Source organism: Molossus molossus, unplaced genomic scaffold, assembly GCF_014108415.1.
Source record: "Molossus molossus isolate mMolMol1 unplaced genomic scaffold, mMolMol1.p scaffold_m16_p_2, whole genome shotgun sequence".
Taxonomy (NCBI): domain Eukaryota; kingdom Metazoa; phylum Chordata; class Mammalia; order Chiroptera; family Molossidae; genus Molossus; species Molossus molossus.
Window position 1 is genome coordinate 120,240,598 of NW_023425355.1, and position 16,069 is coordinate 120,256,666.

Sequence of the window (16,069 nt, forward strand, 5' to 3'; positions counted from 1 at the left end):
CATTCAGAGAGGAAAGCCCCTTCTCAGCTATAGAAAGCAGTGTCTGATTATTGAGAACTTACAGAACTTGAATTTAACAAATGGAAGAGGCTTATTAATCAGGGTTACACTTGGCTGCTAGCTGAAGGAAACCCTGCAAACAGTGGCTCTTGCACACAAAAAGTTTGGGAAGCCCTGGCCGGTTTGGCTCAGCGGTTAGAGTGTCGGCCCATGGACCAGAGAGGCCCGGGTTCGGTTCCCACTAAGGGCACTTACCTCGGTTGCGGTTTGTCCCCGGTCCTGGTTGGGTTGTGTGGGTGGCAACCAGTCGATTTGTCTCTCTTACATCGATATTTCTCTCTCCTTCCCACTCTATCTAAAGATAAATGCAAAAATGTCCTTGGGTAAGGATAAAAAAAAAAACGTTTGGGAAGATACAATTCATGGTATTAGCAAGCACCCAAGCTCCTTTGATTTTCCCGCTTTACCACATGTGATATGTATGGCTTTCACCTTTGTGGTCACAAGAAGGTTGCTGCACTTCCAGCTATCATGTCTCCCCATTTTCTAGGTAGTAAGACAGAAAATGTGTAAAATGAAAAGGTTCTGCCCTGGCTGGTGTGGCTCAGTTGGTTGGAGCGTTGTCCTATATAGCAAAAGGTTGTAGGCTCGATTCCTGGTCAGAGCATATACCTAGGTTGCGGGTTTGATCCCCAGTTGGGGCATGTAAGGAAGGCAAGTGATCAATGGTCTCTCTCACATCAATGTCTCTCGCTCTCTCTCTCTTCCTTTCCCTCTCTCTAAAAATCACTAAGCATATCCTCGGGTGAGGATTAAAAAAAGAAAAAGAAAAGGTTCTTCTCCTCATGATGATATGCATTTTTATTTTTTTATGACAATCTTCCCCAAGGGCTTTTGTGTGGAACTTTTCACATGGCCACCCCTAGCTGCAAGGGTGGCTGGGAAACCAAATGTCTCCCTTTCTAGTTTTAATAGTACAGGAAAGTGAGAGAGAGAGAGTTGGTGTAGTTGAGTGAGCCAACATATAGGATCTGTCTCAAGGATAACTCATCCTAGGACATAATCTGTAAGTCTGAACTGTAGAGGAAGGAAAGCATGGTAGCTAAACTTTATTGGTAGAAATATAGGAAACAGTAAGAGAATAGTGAAGGAAAATACTGCAAAGATGGTTGGAGCCTATACTAGGTTGAATCGTGTCTTTCTAAAATTCGTAACCACCTGGAACCTCAGAATGTGAACTTATTTGGAAATAGGGTCTTTTAGATATAATCAAGTTAAGATGGGATCAGACTGGATTAGAGTAAACCCTAATCCAATGATTCGTGCTCTTATAAGAAGAGGAAAATTTGACACAGAGACACACGTAGAGGGAAGCTGATGGGAAGACAGACACAGAGGGAAGATTGCCATGTGATGATGGAGGCAGCAATAGGAATTATGCAGCTGCGAGGGAAAGGATGCTGAGGATTGCTGGCAACTGCTAGAAACCAGGAAGGGGTATGGAAGGAATCTTTACCTAGAGACTTCAGAAAGAGCACAGCCCTGCTGACACCTTTATCCTGGACTTCGAGCATTCTCAGCTGTGAGAGAATAAACTGTCGTTGTAGTAAGCCACCAGTTTATGGTACTTTGTTATGGCAGCCTGAGGAAACTAGTACAGGGCCCTGTTGTGAAGTTCATGGACTACAAATTTAGAATTGAATCATTATACTGTTGACTACTATCTCAAGAGTGTCCTTTAAGATGTTGGAAGATGTTTCACAAAAAGCGATTTTCATGAACTAATAAATTTGGAAAGTGTTTCATATCTTAACTGTAAGTTGGAAATTCACATTGAGTTTTTGGGATACCAGAGTTTATGAGAAATAGAGAAATTCATCTTACTCTGTTTACCATGTATTTTCCAAGTATATTTGATCCCAAATTCCTTTTTGTTTTTTCATCTAACACCATGCAGCATCTCCAGAGACATGCGTGTTCTGAGGATCTTGGGTGAAAAAGGCTAATGTAACGAATGACAGGTCCCCAATGGAGTGGTATGACCAGTGTTACGATGAGGAAAAGGAATCCTGCAGGAGTGTGTAAGATAAAGTAGAGGAGAGGAGCTTGAGGTAGGGTTAGGAGGCAAATCTGAGCAGGGAGACAAGAAGAAGATTAAAAGTAAAAAGATAACCATCCTGGCCAGTTTGGCTCAGCAGTTAGGGCCTTGGCATGCAGTCCAGAGAGACCTGGGTTCGGTTCCCACTAAGGGCACGTACCTCGTTTGCGGTTTGTCCCCAGCTCCAGTTGGGGTTATGTGGGTGGCAACCAGTCAATGTGTCTCTTTCACATTCATGTTTCTCTCTCTGTCTTCCTCCCTCTCGCCCTCTCGCTGTATCTGAAAATAAATACAAAAATGTCCTCCAGTGAAGATTTAAAAAAAAAAAGTAAAGAGATAACCAAGTGAGACTCACAAGGCATGTAGACATTGGCTAGACAAGGCTCTCCTATTTACAAAACAACACCTACAGTATTATATAGATCTTTTGTGAAATTGCTGTTGTCAAATTTAGAATTAGTGTTCATTATAATACTACAGGACTTTTGTTATTTTTATTTATTATCATTATTATTTTGTTAATCCTCACCCAAGGACACTTTTCCATTGATCTTCTAGATAGAATGGAAAGGAGGGAGGGAGAGAGAGAAAAAAAGACATGGATGTGAAAGAGACCCATTGATTGGTTGCCTCCCGCACTACCCTGACCAGGGCTGGGGATTGAATCTGCATGTGCCTTTGGCCAGGAATTGGACCTGAGACCTTTCAGTCCACGGGCCAACGCTCTAAGCACTGAGCCAAACTGGTCAGGGAGAGTTTTGTTATTTATTTTCTTCAGTTTGTTTATTTTACCCAAATCTATATAAAATGTATTTTCCTATTTTATCTGAATGTGGTATTGCTGATTATACATGCGCAAGAATTTAGCTAATGCTTTGGTCCCTACAAAAAGCAGATAAAGGGCATGAAGAATAGGCTCTACAATAAAAATATGTTCTTAAATTCTGCAAATTTAATTTCTGACTGGCGGCTATGGAAGTATCAACCTCTAAGGAATCTTCTACCCCAACTCACTCCTCCATTCCACCCCATTCACCCCCAAAAAAGCTAGGACTGCTTGACTCCTTACCTCCAGGAGAAGCCAGTGAGAATTTTTCTCCTCATCACAGTTTCTGGAAGTGGTTATTAAATTCCACAAATCTCCATGGGCAGAATTAAGATAAAATTTCCATTAAAAGGCCAAGCCCAGCCGGTGTGGCTCAGTGGTTGAGCATCGATGCATGCACCAAGAGGTCATCAGTTCAATTCCCGGTCAGGGCACATGCCCAGGTTGTGGGCCTGATCCCCAGTGAGGGGGCATGCAGGAGGCAGCCAATCGATGTTCTCTCTCATTGATGTTTCTATCTCTCTCTCCCTCTTCCTTCCTCACTCACTGAAATCAATAAAGAAAAAAAATAAAAATTTTAAAAAAAGGCCAAAAAGGAGAAAAATGCCACATATGGTTGGAAATTTCTGGTTTTCCAATGATAGGTGGCATTCATTTCTAAGTTAGGTTTAGTATCAGCAAATTAGTCTGAATAGTTTATCTAAAAAGTGTCATAAACTCCTACTTTCTATATCCCTTACTTAGAATCTATCTAAAATTAATAACAATATTCTAGGCTCTGATTACGGGTCATGCTCAGGGACTTTTGCTACCATTGCCCCTAACAATTCTATGCCATAGTGCTCACTTCAGGTTGAGTGCTATAGATTTTTCTATTTCTACTTGAGAACAAAACTGAATAAGAAATGGCAGTTGCCTTTTAAATTAAGGTAACATTTAAAAATGATTTAAGAATCTTGATTAATGAGAACATAGACTTTTAAGATTCAATCATTAGGCTTGTTTTTACCTTTTTCATGTTTGAAACAGGTTCTAAATAACGTTCTATCAACCTGTTATAAAGCATTTATAAATGGCATTGCATAGAATTATTTACATGTCTCTTGAACATGATAAAATACTTCTTATAATAAATTATTATGGAAAAGGCAGTGCTATTAATCATTCATTTATCGATGTTTATTTCCTTTAAAGTGGCAAGAAAAATAGGTATTTCATATTGAAAAATATCAAGTGATATAAGGATTTTATTTGTTTCCAGATTCAACTCTAGACTAAAACTGATTTTTACCTTTAAAAATTCTAGTTATGGACATCAATGTAGATGAAGAGAACATTTGCATTTTTATAAGATACCCAGTCTCTACAGTAAAGAAGAGCTCTGTGATAAGTAAAAAAATTAGAATCAGATTGGGTGTGGTAATTTTAAAACATTCTTTGTATTTCTTTTCTTTTAATTTTATTTTCTTTATTGATTTTAGGGAGAGAGGACGGGAGAGGGAGAGAGAGAGATAGAAACATCGATGAGAGAGAATGTTGATTGGCCGCCTCCTGCATGCCCTCCACAGGGCCGGGGACTGAACTGCAACTGAGGTACATGCCCTTGACTGGAATCAAACCTGTGGACTCTTTGGTCCACAGGCTGAAGCTCTAACCGCTGAGCCAAACCGGCCAGGGCAATGTAAGTTTTTGTTTGTTTTTTTTTTAAATAAATAATACTTACTCTGAAAAACTAAGTCTCCAGTTGGAGAAAGGCTATTAGCAATGCAGGGGATGGGGAGGGGAAGGATAGTGAATGGGGGATCAGTCCTGGTTTGAGGTCTAATAGGAGGAATAACACAAAAGGCAATTAGCAGCGCTTGTCATCTGATTTCCTGGGTATAACATAGCTTTAGGTTTCCTTGTTTAAAAAAAAATTAATTGGCAACAATAAAGTGATCTTGATAGTCTATCAAGTTTAGATGACATAAGACAGAAATCTCATCTTTTTTAGTTAATTGTGTGTCCTTAGGTAAGTGACTCAAACTTTATACAACTCAGTTACCTCACCTGGAAAGAAGTGCTGGCACCTACCTCTGTGTGCGGTTGTATTCATCTAATAAATTTTAAAAGCATGTGTTAAACATCTATAAAAAGCTAGCAGTTAGTAGCCACTCAAAAATTATAGCTAGTAATAATATTAAGAAAATCATGTGCAATGAAATCTGATTTGGAGCTACTGACATCTCTCGCACACTAGTTCATTAATACACGTGTGTTGCCACAGTTAAGTCTCTGACGGTCCTTGACAAGACACCTGAGAAATGTCCACAGTATTCTCTCTCTTTCTCAACCTTCTGGCCATACCTGACAGCACACTGTAATAAGGTCTTTTTTTTTTATCCTCACCCGAGGATATTTTTCCATTTTTTGTACAGATAGAGTGGGAGGGAGAGAGAGGAAGAGAGAGAGAGAAACATCGACATGAAGGGACACATCGAGTGGCTGCCACCCGCACGACCAACCAGGGCCGGGATCAAACTGCAACCAAAGTACGTGCCCTTAGCGGGAACCGAACCCGGGTCTCTCCGGACCGCAGGCCGACGCTCTAACCGCTGAGCCAAACTGTCCAGGGCTGTAATAAGGTCTTATAATGGAAGTTGCCTTGCCTCAAATTTAAATAAAGTACCAAATTGCCTGGCTGGTGTGGCTCAGAGGTTAACCATCGACCCATGCACCAAGAGGATGCAGGTTTGATTCCCAGTCAGGGCACATGCCCAGGTTGTGGGCCCGATCCCCAGTGGGAGGCATGCAGGAGGTGGCCAATCGATAGTCTCTTCATCGATGTTTCTTTCTCCTTCTCCCTTCCTCTCTCTCTAAAATCAATAAAGAAAAAAATTAAAAATAAATAAGTACCAAATAGAATAGATATTGGGATGCCAGAGTGAGGGTAACAGAGATTCCCTCTTCCAATTATTAAATTTTCAAAGAATAGAAAGGACCAGCTGAATATCTGTTCAACAGCCTGATCAACAACATAAATATAGACCTAGAACGGAAGCACCACCCCTTTAAAAAAAAAAAGCAACTTCATATGTCCAACCTGAATCAAGCCTGGGCTACAAAGAAGTTTTAATGTTAAATGAAGTTTGGAGGTTTGATTAATATATTGCATCTGGACATTCTAATCACTGAACTGGGATTGTATTTGCCATCTAAAGTGACCATGGGACTTTCTATTAACCTGAAAGTTAATGAGCAGATACCCATGAGCTCTGTAAGAGATTTCAATGAAGAGTGGAGTAAGATTACTCTCATACTAAAAATGTTTAAAGAGACCTTGGGGTAAAGACAAAATATTAAGTTGCCTCATATTTCTTCCATGTTTTTATTGGGGTAAAATACACATAACGTTTACCATTTTAACCATTTCTAAATGTATGTTTCAGTGGAATTAAATGCCTTCATAATGTTGTGATACCATCACCACTATCAATTTTCAGAACTCTTTTCATCTCGTAAAACTGAAACTCTAAGTCCATTCAACAATAACTCCCCATTTCTCCCTTCCCCTCAGCCCCTGGCAATCACCGTTCTACTTTCTGTAAGTTGCCTTTTGAATATATGTCCCTTTCAAACAGATAGATTACCCATAAACGGTGGAATTATTTTCAATTCTTCCTTCTTTAGTATCCACATATCTTGGTTGTTTCCAAACAGGCTTTACATTTTTTTTCTATATAATGCTTTTTCAAATGTTTTACTCTTGTGGAGTCATTGTCAAATAAATTATTCAGAATATAATCAACACCAACTTAATCTAGACTGAATTCTCTACTTTTGATCTCTTTCCATTTAAAGTACTACTAATGATTACTATCAAACTATCCTCATTTATGTACATAATCTGCCATTTTATATTTGTTCCGATATTTTGCAGAAGGGATGATCAGAAGGCGAGAAATACCTTACAAGACTAAACATTGCAGCATTAGCTGATATGCTGAGAAACTCAGGCATGGTTGGAAAACCATTTGGAAGAGTGAAAGGAAAATGGAGTGATGACAAAGATACAAATGCTTAGCTTCAATAGTAAAGAAGTCTGACTGAGAGCAGAGATCAAAAACAGAGGGAACATTTTTCACTACAGATTCAGCAATTTCATGTCTGGATTTTGCAGGACACTGCGGAGTTTTAATAATTGGCCTAGTTGTTCCCTTAGAACACTTAGTTGGTCAGACTTTGTGTCCTAAATTTGAGTTTGTTGACATGCTGGTTGTCATGGATCTGGTTTGGTAATAGCAAAACCAGCCCCATATTCAGTAAAATGGCAGTGGGAACACTATTCCAAAATATGCAGTTTTCAGTTTGGTGAAGTTGCTCACATCCAGGGAAAAACAGTTCCACATATTTCTTTGTGGAGAGACAAAGATATTCATAATCGTATGTCATACAAATAATACAGTATGAGCTGAGTGTGTGTGTGTGTGTGTGTGTGTGTTTGTGTGTTCAGACAATATGATGCACTGCTCACATATTCCAAAAAATGGAAAGGTCAGAATGTGGATCATATGAGAGACTGAATATGACAATAGCATAAAAGGAATAAAAGTAAGATTTTTATTTTTAATCTTCACCCGAGGAAATTTTTCTATTTATCTTCAGATAAAGTGGGAGGGAGAGAGAGAGAGAGAGAGAAACATTGATGTGAGAGGGACACACCGACTAGTTGTCTCCCGCATAACCCTGACCAGGGCTGGGGACGAACCGCAACTGAGGTACATGCACTTGGCGGAAATCAAACCCAAGACTCTTTGGTGCCCAGGCCGACACTCAACCACTGAGCCAAACTGGCCAGGGTAAAAGTAAGATTTTGTAATGGGAAAATGTATACACCCTTAAGAAATGCCTTTTAATTGTTTCTCTCTCTCTCTCTGTTTCTCTCACTGGAACTAGGGAACAGGAGTAAACATTGAAAATCATCAGGAAAACACCATGAATTGAAAAGGATATGTTAAATGAAAGTTGAATTAAGAAACATGGGATAACTGAAAGTATTTTGCAGCAGGGGGTCTATCAGTAATTAAAACCACACCCTTTAAGATGATTTCTATTTTAGTTTTGCTGACTCCAAAGCACGAATTTGATGTAATTATTTTTCTTATATTATTTGATCCTGCACTCAGAAACTTGAGCAAAGAATGAAAACCAGATTTCATTTTTCTCTGAAAAGGAAGCTTGTTTCTAAGAAAGAAATGTACTCCAGAAGAAGGCATGAGCAACAGCAGGGCACATTAATTCAGTCAATGAAAAAATATATTAAAAACACCCAAAGCACACCCACACACACAGAATATGTGCTCTTTATCATGGGCACACACCAAATATTAAAATGTATGACCAAAGAAGTATCCAGAGATTAAAATGAGAGTGACAGTAAATTGGTAATATGATTCAAAATATTTTGAGAACAATTGCAATGGATATTCAATAGAAAACTACACAGTATTGGAAAAAATGTATTTCTCTGAATGTGTCTAGGAATTTGCTTTATCTGTCTTGCTGCATCAAAATTGGTGATATCTTGTCAAGAAATAATAAAGGGTATTCAGAAATCACAGCTTAATTTAGTTCACTGTTGGGCAATGGCGTCAAGACAGAATGGTGGTGTTAATCACCCCAATTTTATGCTAGCTATAAAAAAGTGGTCCCTGCCCAGCCGGTGTGGCTCAGTGGATTGAGTGTTGTCCCACGGACTGAGAGGTTCTGGTTCAATTCCTGGTCAGGGCACATGCCAGGGTTGTGGGCTTGATCACCAGTAGGGGGTGTGCAGGAGGCAGCCGATTGATGTATCTATCTCACATGGATGTTTCTATCTCTCTCTGTAAAAAAAAAAATCAATAAAAACATATTTAAAAAAATAATTGGTCCTTACAAGGGTTACTACCATGCCTTTCAGTCTTAATTGTCATCTGCAGTAATCAATAACTTATTTATTTTTTCTTTTTTTATCCTGACCTGCCAAGTAGTCATATATAATTGAGCTTTTACACTACTTTAAAATATGTTTTTATTGATTTTTTTTAGGGAGAGGAAACGAGAGAGAGAGGTAGAAACATCAATGTGAGAGAGACACATCGATCGGCTGCCTCCTGCACGCCCCTACTGGGGATGGAGCCCGCAACCCAGACATGTGCCCTGAATTGAACCGGGACCTCTCAGTCCATGGGACGACGCCCAATCCACCGAGCCACTCTGGTCGGGAAGAACTTTTCTAAAATTTTTAAAGTAAATTTTACTTGTCTTCCACTTTAGTTTTTACTCCATCATACTGAAAATCCTGTATCCACTCTCTCTATACATAATGTCCCCTGGATCAACTTTTTCAAATGCCATCTTTAGCTTACTTTTGCTTCCACAGGCAGTTTCTGTTTTCTGTACTGTTCACTGACACACCACTGTTTGTTTGTCAGTTTGCCGACTAAGAAGACTATATATAAGTTTCCAAAATCTAATAACTGGGTTGGCTCAAGATAAGGAATTTAAAAGGAGTCCGGAGAGTAAATGTCAATGTGGCCAGAGTTTGAAACCACAACAATGCAGCTTCGTCCTCTTACTTTATCGAGAGAGATCATTTCCAGGCCTGTGACTCTTGGTATTTAATGCTCTGTATCAGTGGGGATTAGCTGCCCTTTTGTACTTTGTTCCATGATGCTCTTTCAGATGGCTTGGATAATTGAACTTCTGCCTTTTACTTCTAGATCCCTAGTACTTTATTTATGTATTGTGAAGCTGTATAAATATCTGAAAGTGAATTCACAAGAAGCCAGGAGTCACTCTTAGTGTTCCTCAGGCTTAAAAGTTGGTTTTTAAGATGTACTCGGAGGGACATCATCATTTGTCTTCATTGGTCAATTAACACAACATCGAAATCTTGGTACTGCACTGAGAATCACAGCTCTCAGAAGTGGAAGCAAAACAAAACAAGGTGGTTTAAAACTGTTGTGTCAAAAATATATTGAGCCTTGGCCAGTTTGGCTCAGCAGTTAGAGCATCAGCCTGTGGTCCAGAGAGACCCAGGGTTCAGTTCCTGCTAAGGGTGCGCACCTGGGCTGCAGTTTGTCCCCGGCCGTGGCTGGTCGTGCGGGTGGCAGCCACTCGACGTGTCCCTTTCACATCGATGTTTCTCTCTCTCTCTCTCTCTCCCTCCCACTCTATCTGAACAAAAAAATGGAAAAATGTTCTCGGGTGAGGATAAAAAAAAAAAAAAAGAATATATTGATACCTATGAGGCCAGGTGGAGTGGAACCAGGAGGACCTGAGCAGTGAGGAGGAGGTCCTTAGAGTCCCACCTCCAGCTCCTCTGCTTGCCTGTCCAAGCCCTGTCCACCCGGGCCATGCTTTCTGCCCTCTCGGGGATGGGGCCACTCTCTGATGCTTCTTCAGCTCCTCAGCCCCCAGAATAATGCTAAAGTAGCTGTGACCAGGGTTTTTGGAGGACTTGGGCAGCTCCTTTCACTTCTCCTGAAGAACAGCCTTTTGGTGAGTCGCCTGACCCTCTACAACATTGCTCATACACACACAGTAGCCACAGATCTGAACCACACAGAGACCAGGGTGACTGTGAAAGGCTACCTCAGACCTCAGAGGCCGCCAGACTGCCTGAAAGGTTGTGATTTGGTGCTTATTCCAGTCGGAGTCCTGAAAAAAACCAGGCATGACATGGGATGACCTGTTCAACATCAATGCCACAATTGTGGCCACCCTGACTGCTGCCTGTGCCCCAACATTGCTCCGAGGCCATGATATGCATCATTTCAAATCCGGATAACTCCACCATACCAATCACATCAGACGTTTTCAAGAAACACAGAGTGTACAAACCCAATAAGACCTTTGGCGTGACAACCCTGGATGTTGTCAGAAACAACACTTTCATGCAGAACTAAAAGGCTTGGATCCAGCTAGAGTCAATGTTCCTGTCTTTGACCGTCATGCTGGGAAGACCATTATGCCTCTGATCTCTCAGTGTACTCCCAAGGTAGACTTTCTCCAGGACCAGCTAACAACCTTCACTGGGCAAATCCAGGAGGCCAGCACGGAGGTGATCAAGGCTAAAGCTGGAGCAGGTTCTGCCACCCTGTCCATGTCTTTTCCTTGTGGATGCAATCAACAGAAAGGAAGGAGTTGTTGAATGTTCCTTTGTTAAGTCCCAAGAAATGTACTGTCCCTATTTCTCCACACCACTGCGACTGGGAGGAAAGGGCATTGAGAAGAATGTGGGCATTGGCAAAATCACCACTTTCAAAGAGAAGATGATAGCTGAAGTCATTCCTGAACTGAAAGCCTCAATCAAGAAAGGAGAAGAGTTTGGAAAGAACATGAAATGAGAAAGCAGTCAGTGAGCAATCCATTTCTTTAACTTATCAATGCATTATGTCACTATAAAGTCATTTCACATATCTTTATATTTCAGGTTGCTTTGATGATGAGTACTGTATTAACGTTACCATCTTTTCCAAATTGTAGGTCAGTCTACTGCTGCCTCAATAAAAGCAGGTTTTGATTTTCTTTAAAAAAAAAAAAATTTAGATAACACTGACTAATCATTGCTAATGGGACAAAATCAGTGGCAAGTTGAGCATGATGATAAGTGGACATGAAAGAAACACCATTTTCTTGGTCACCACATAATGTGTTGAAGAGTAAGGAAGAAAGTTGAGACTTTTAAAATCTCTTAGCAGTGGCTCTGATACAGCTACTTGCAGTGAGGTGTCTTGAGAGGCCTGAGAAGATGATGTAGATCAGACGCTTCCTAAACTTTGACTTGTACACAAATCACTATGAATCTGTTAAACTGAAGGTTCTGATTCAGCAGGTCTGGGGAGAGGCCAGGGATCTGCATTTCTAGCAAACTCCCAGGTGACTCCAGTACTGCTGGCATCTTTGGAGCACACTTTTTTTTTTTTTCTTTATTGATTTTAGAGGGTGAGAGAGAAACATCGATGAGAGAGAACATCGACTGGCTGCCTCCTGCATGCTCGCCGCTGGGGATCAGGCCCACAACCTGGGCATGTGCTCTGACCAGGAATTGAACCGCGGCCTCTTGGTTCATGGGTCGATGCTCAACCACCGAGCCACATGGGCCAGGCTGGACCACACTTCGTGTAGCAAGAATTGAAAGCACAAGGGATGGAATCTACTGAATGAGCAGATGGGGAGAGGAGGGAGGGGTGGGGCTGACAGAGAGAGAATAGGGGGTAAATGTGGGTCCGGATGAGACAAGCAAGACCTGGGAGGCTTTACTCTTCACAGTGTAGTACCCCTTCTTCATGACTTCTCAAGTACTTAGAAAGTTGAGTAATTCAAAACTATATAGTGCTATTTAATGTTTTCCCTGGAAATGGGTGAAGGTTGGTTCACCCTACGTTGGTTACGGGTAGAATTGAACATTTGACTAGTTGTAGAACCACTTAAAGAGAAGAACAAAAGAAGCAAGGATTTGGGAAAGGACTTTAAACTCTGACGATTTATGAAATTAGATTCAAGCAAAGTTTTCCTAAATCTCCCAGGGACCAGAAGGCCCTAGCTGACATCTGGATTATAATAATATAATAATTATAATTAGTGCTTACCATATGTCAGAACTTACACATTATATATATTGCCTCATTAATCCTCACAACAACTTGAAGATATAGGTATCACCCCATTTTATAAAGGAGGGAACTAAGGTTAATGGCATGCCCAGATCCACACAGCCAGTAGGTCCAGAGTATTTTAATCTTGGTCTGGCCAACTCAAAAGGAATTCCTAGTCTTGTTTACCAAAGAGCCCTTAGCACCAATACTTTCTCAAGTAATAAAACAGACAAAACCAAGTATAACTTATTTCAAGATCTTCATGATGATTTCCTTTTAACGTCTCCTAAGATTTTCAAGTTTCCTAGACTGACTTTTACAAAGGACATTTTACCTGCTTTCTTTCTTTCTTTCTTTCTTTTTTTTTTGTACAGATGGAGTGGGAGGGAGAGAGAGGAAGAGAGAGAGAGAGAGAGAGAAACATCGATGTGAAAGGGACACATCGAGTGGCTGCCACCCGCACAACCAACCAGGGCCGGGGACAAACTGCAACGGAGGTACATGCCCCTAGCGGGAACCGAACCCAGGTCTCTCCGGACCGCAGGCCAACACTCTAACCGCTGAGCCAAACTGGCCAGGGCAACAAAGGACATTTTAATTTGGGGGCAGACAGAATCCTCTTTTGCTCACATTTATAGAATTATTGCCATCTCTGGGGAGGAAGGGGATGTGAAACAGGGAGGCTAAGGAAAAGTTGGGAAAAAAAAAAATAGATCCAGGGAATGACAAAAACACTGGTCTTCATATCGTTGATATTTCCATTTATATTTGTTTGGACCTAAATTAGTTGACATTTGATTTTTGACAGACTGCTGACAAATCATACAGTACTACTGACTCACTGTACAGACCAATTTTAAAAGATGAAATCTGGAGGTGAGAGCTACACTGAAATACAATTCCTAAGAGGATCATTTTTCCACTAGCCTCAGTCCCCTAACATTGCTGACATTTAAGACCGCCTTTTGGAAATCCCATAGAGAAATTGCTTAACTGCATTATTCTACTTAGAAGTGTGAGTATAAATTGACCCTGGTACCCTTTCTACTTAATCCTTTTTTTTTTTTTTTTTTTTAATTTCAGCCTTTCCTTCAATTAACTTGGAGCCATCACTATACTTGAGATGTATAAATTTGGGGTTTACTTTTTTCCCATTGATAATGTGAATCCTTCATGTCACAAAGGAGAGGAGGGAACCACACTTCTAATGAAAGAGAACTTTCTCACACCACAGACATCGACCCTATCGGGAAAACACTGGAAAGGGCTTTCAGCCACAACTCTGAGACTGTCTATATTACAAACAATGAACACATGGGAGAGAATACAACAGTGCCAATTATCATGGATGAAACTGTTTTTGAGATGAGAAACTGACCCTGTTGCTATCTAATTTGGGAAGGAGGGTGTATTCTATGCAGATGTTTCTCAGACTTTTTCTACCTAGTCACAAGTGTCTTCATTCAAATGTCCAAGGATAAGGTCTCTTTGAAAACTCACCAAGAACTGCACAAAGATGGCTTTAGAGTAAAATCTGAAGTCACAGAAGCTTAGCTAATGAGCTCCAAAGAGAGCTATGGAATGGCCGAACAATTTCCCACAGTGATTTCCATCTCTGCTCTAACTTCCCTGAGTTTGTGTTGACATCAACAGCTAAGTCATAATTCAACACTAATCTGCTTCAAGCTCTATGAAGCATAAACTAAACCTGCTCATCCCACGAAAGTATTCAGCTATTCAAGGTAATCATTTCTCAGGCTTCCGATGCTCCATTTCAAATCAGTCCTCAAAAGTGGTGCACACCAGGAGAGATGTAGAAATGATGTATCATGCTGATGGTGCCCAAGGATAACCGAAAAACCATAAGGATGAGAATATGTTGGTAGGTGTGTACTTGCTCCAGAGTAACCAAAAGCTTCAATTTATAGTTTTGGAAACAAAGAAACAAAAAGTTTTAATATGCAGTCATGAGGTGCTTGAAGTGCTTACACTCCACAAAGCTGTATGGGAATACAAATAAAATATAAATATGAAGGAAGATCTGTGCCTATAAGTGATTGTTATTAAGGAAGTAGAGGCTTGAAAAAGATGGAAAAGGCATTTCGTTTAGTCCCACTGGAAATATTCTCATTTTCCCTGTATTCCTACCTCCTGGGCATCCAACTCACACTTCTTTCATTACAATAAACATATTTATTTAAAATTAATCATCCTTCAACTCCAGTAGCCTCTTGTGTTTTCACTTCCATGATTTATTTTCTTTCTTTGTGGGTGAGTAAATTATTATGGTCATAGCTACTACTGTGAAACAATTAACTTGAAATCAAAACATCAACATACAATGTGAATAGTGAATGTGCTATTACTGACATATCTGAGTCACCAATATAATACACTTTTAAATTGGAAAAGACATTAGAAAATGATGGAATTTAGTTTTTTGAAGATGGAAGTCTTCATTTTTGTCAATGTTCTTTTGTTTTTTAAGAGCAGAAATTGTAATTATTTGAGATAACTATAAGCCAAGAACAACACAACAAGAAATCTCAATAATGCAATACACAATATACCATAACCTGGAACTCTCTTGGACATGGTTTATTATCATAAATAGCAGGCATGCCTCATTACATCATGGTTTCACTCCCATCAGAATCCTTCTAGCATGGACCTCAAAAATGGAATAAAGAGAGTAAGCTACTGATATATTCTTTATTCTTTGTTTCTAACTTCTAATGTATTTTGCCAACATTATCACACTGGAAGAAAATGTTGGTGGATATTTCTAATCTTTTAATGATTGTTTCGTCATCATTTTCCCCTCCATTCTATTTCTTTCTCCCTGAGAGCAAACAGATCTAACTAGTGCATGTTTGGATGTGATCCCAGTGCTCAAAGTCTGCAGTGTAGGAAGAACTTTCTAGGATCTGGGAAGAGAAGTAGGACTCAAAGAGCAGAGCAGAGCAAAATGGCTTGTTCCTGGTAGAGGGAGCCCACTCTATATGGATGGTGACGTGAATTCAGAATAACTGGAGGACACCTCCCCACTGCCTACCTAAAGTAGGGGTAGAAGATTGACATTGACTAGAGGCTGCTGTGACAATAAGACTGGTGACTTAAACAATGTATGAGATTTTCTGGGCTCATTCTTGAAAACAGTAAATTATTCCTGTTTGGTCCCTAACTGATTAAATCCCCTCTGGTTTATCCCAAACCACTGAGCTTTATAGTAGTACATTTCAACTGCTAAGCAAATGTAGAGATGGTGCCTTTGCTGATAGGCGGTGAGCTGACAACATGACATTCACACCTCTTTATTCTCTTAAAACATGTTCTTCCTCCCCATCTCCTTCACACCTTCTACCTCCCACCATGATACATTTTTACTTTTCTGAGGAACTTCCCAATCTCTTCCATCCAACTTCACCTCTCACATTGCTGCCCCATTTATCTGGCCTGACCGGTTCAAGCTTGGGACTGATCTCTTCCTTTACTTCAGGGTCGGGGAATGACTCCTTCCTGCCT

General features: G+C 40.3%; 1 pseudogene; it reads left to right on the top strand.

The window, feature by feature from the left end:
- Nucleotides 1-10,337: 10,337 nt before the first annotated feature.
- Nucleotides 10,338-11,293, top strand: LOC118635488 (annotated as a pseudogene).
- Nucleotides 11,294-16,069: the final 4,776 nt, after the last annotated feature.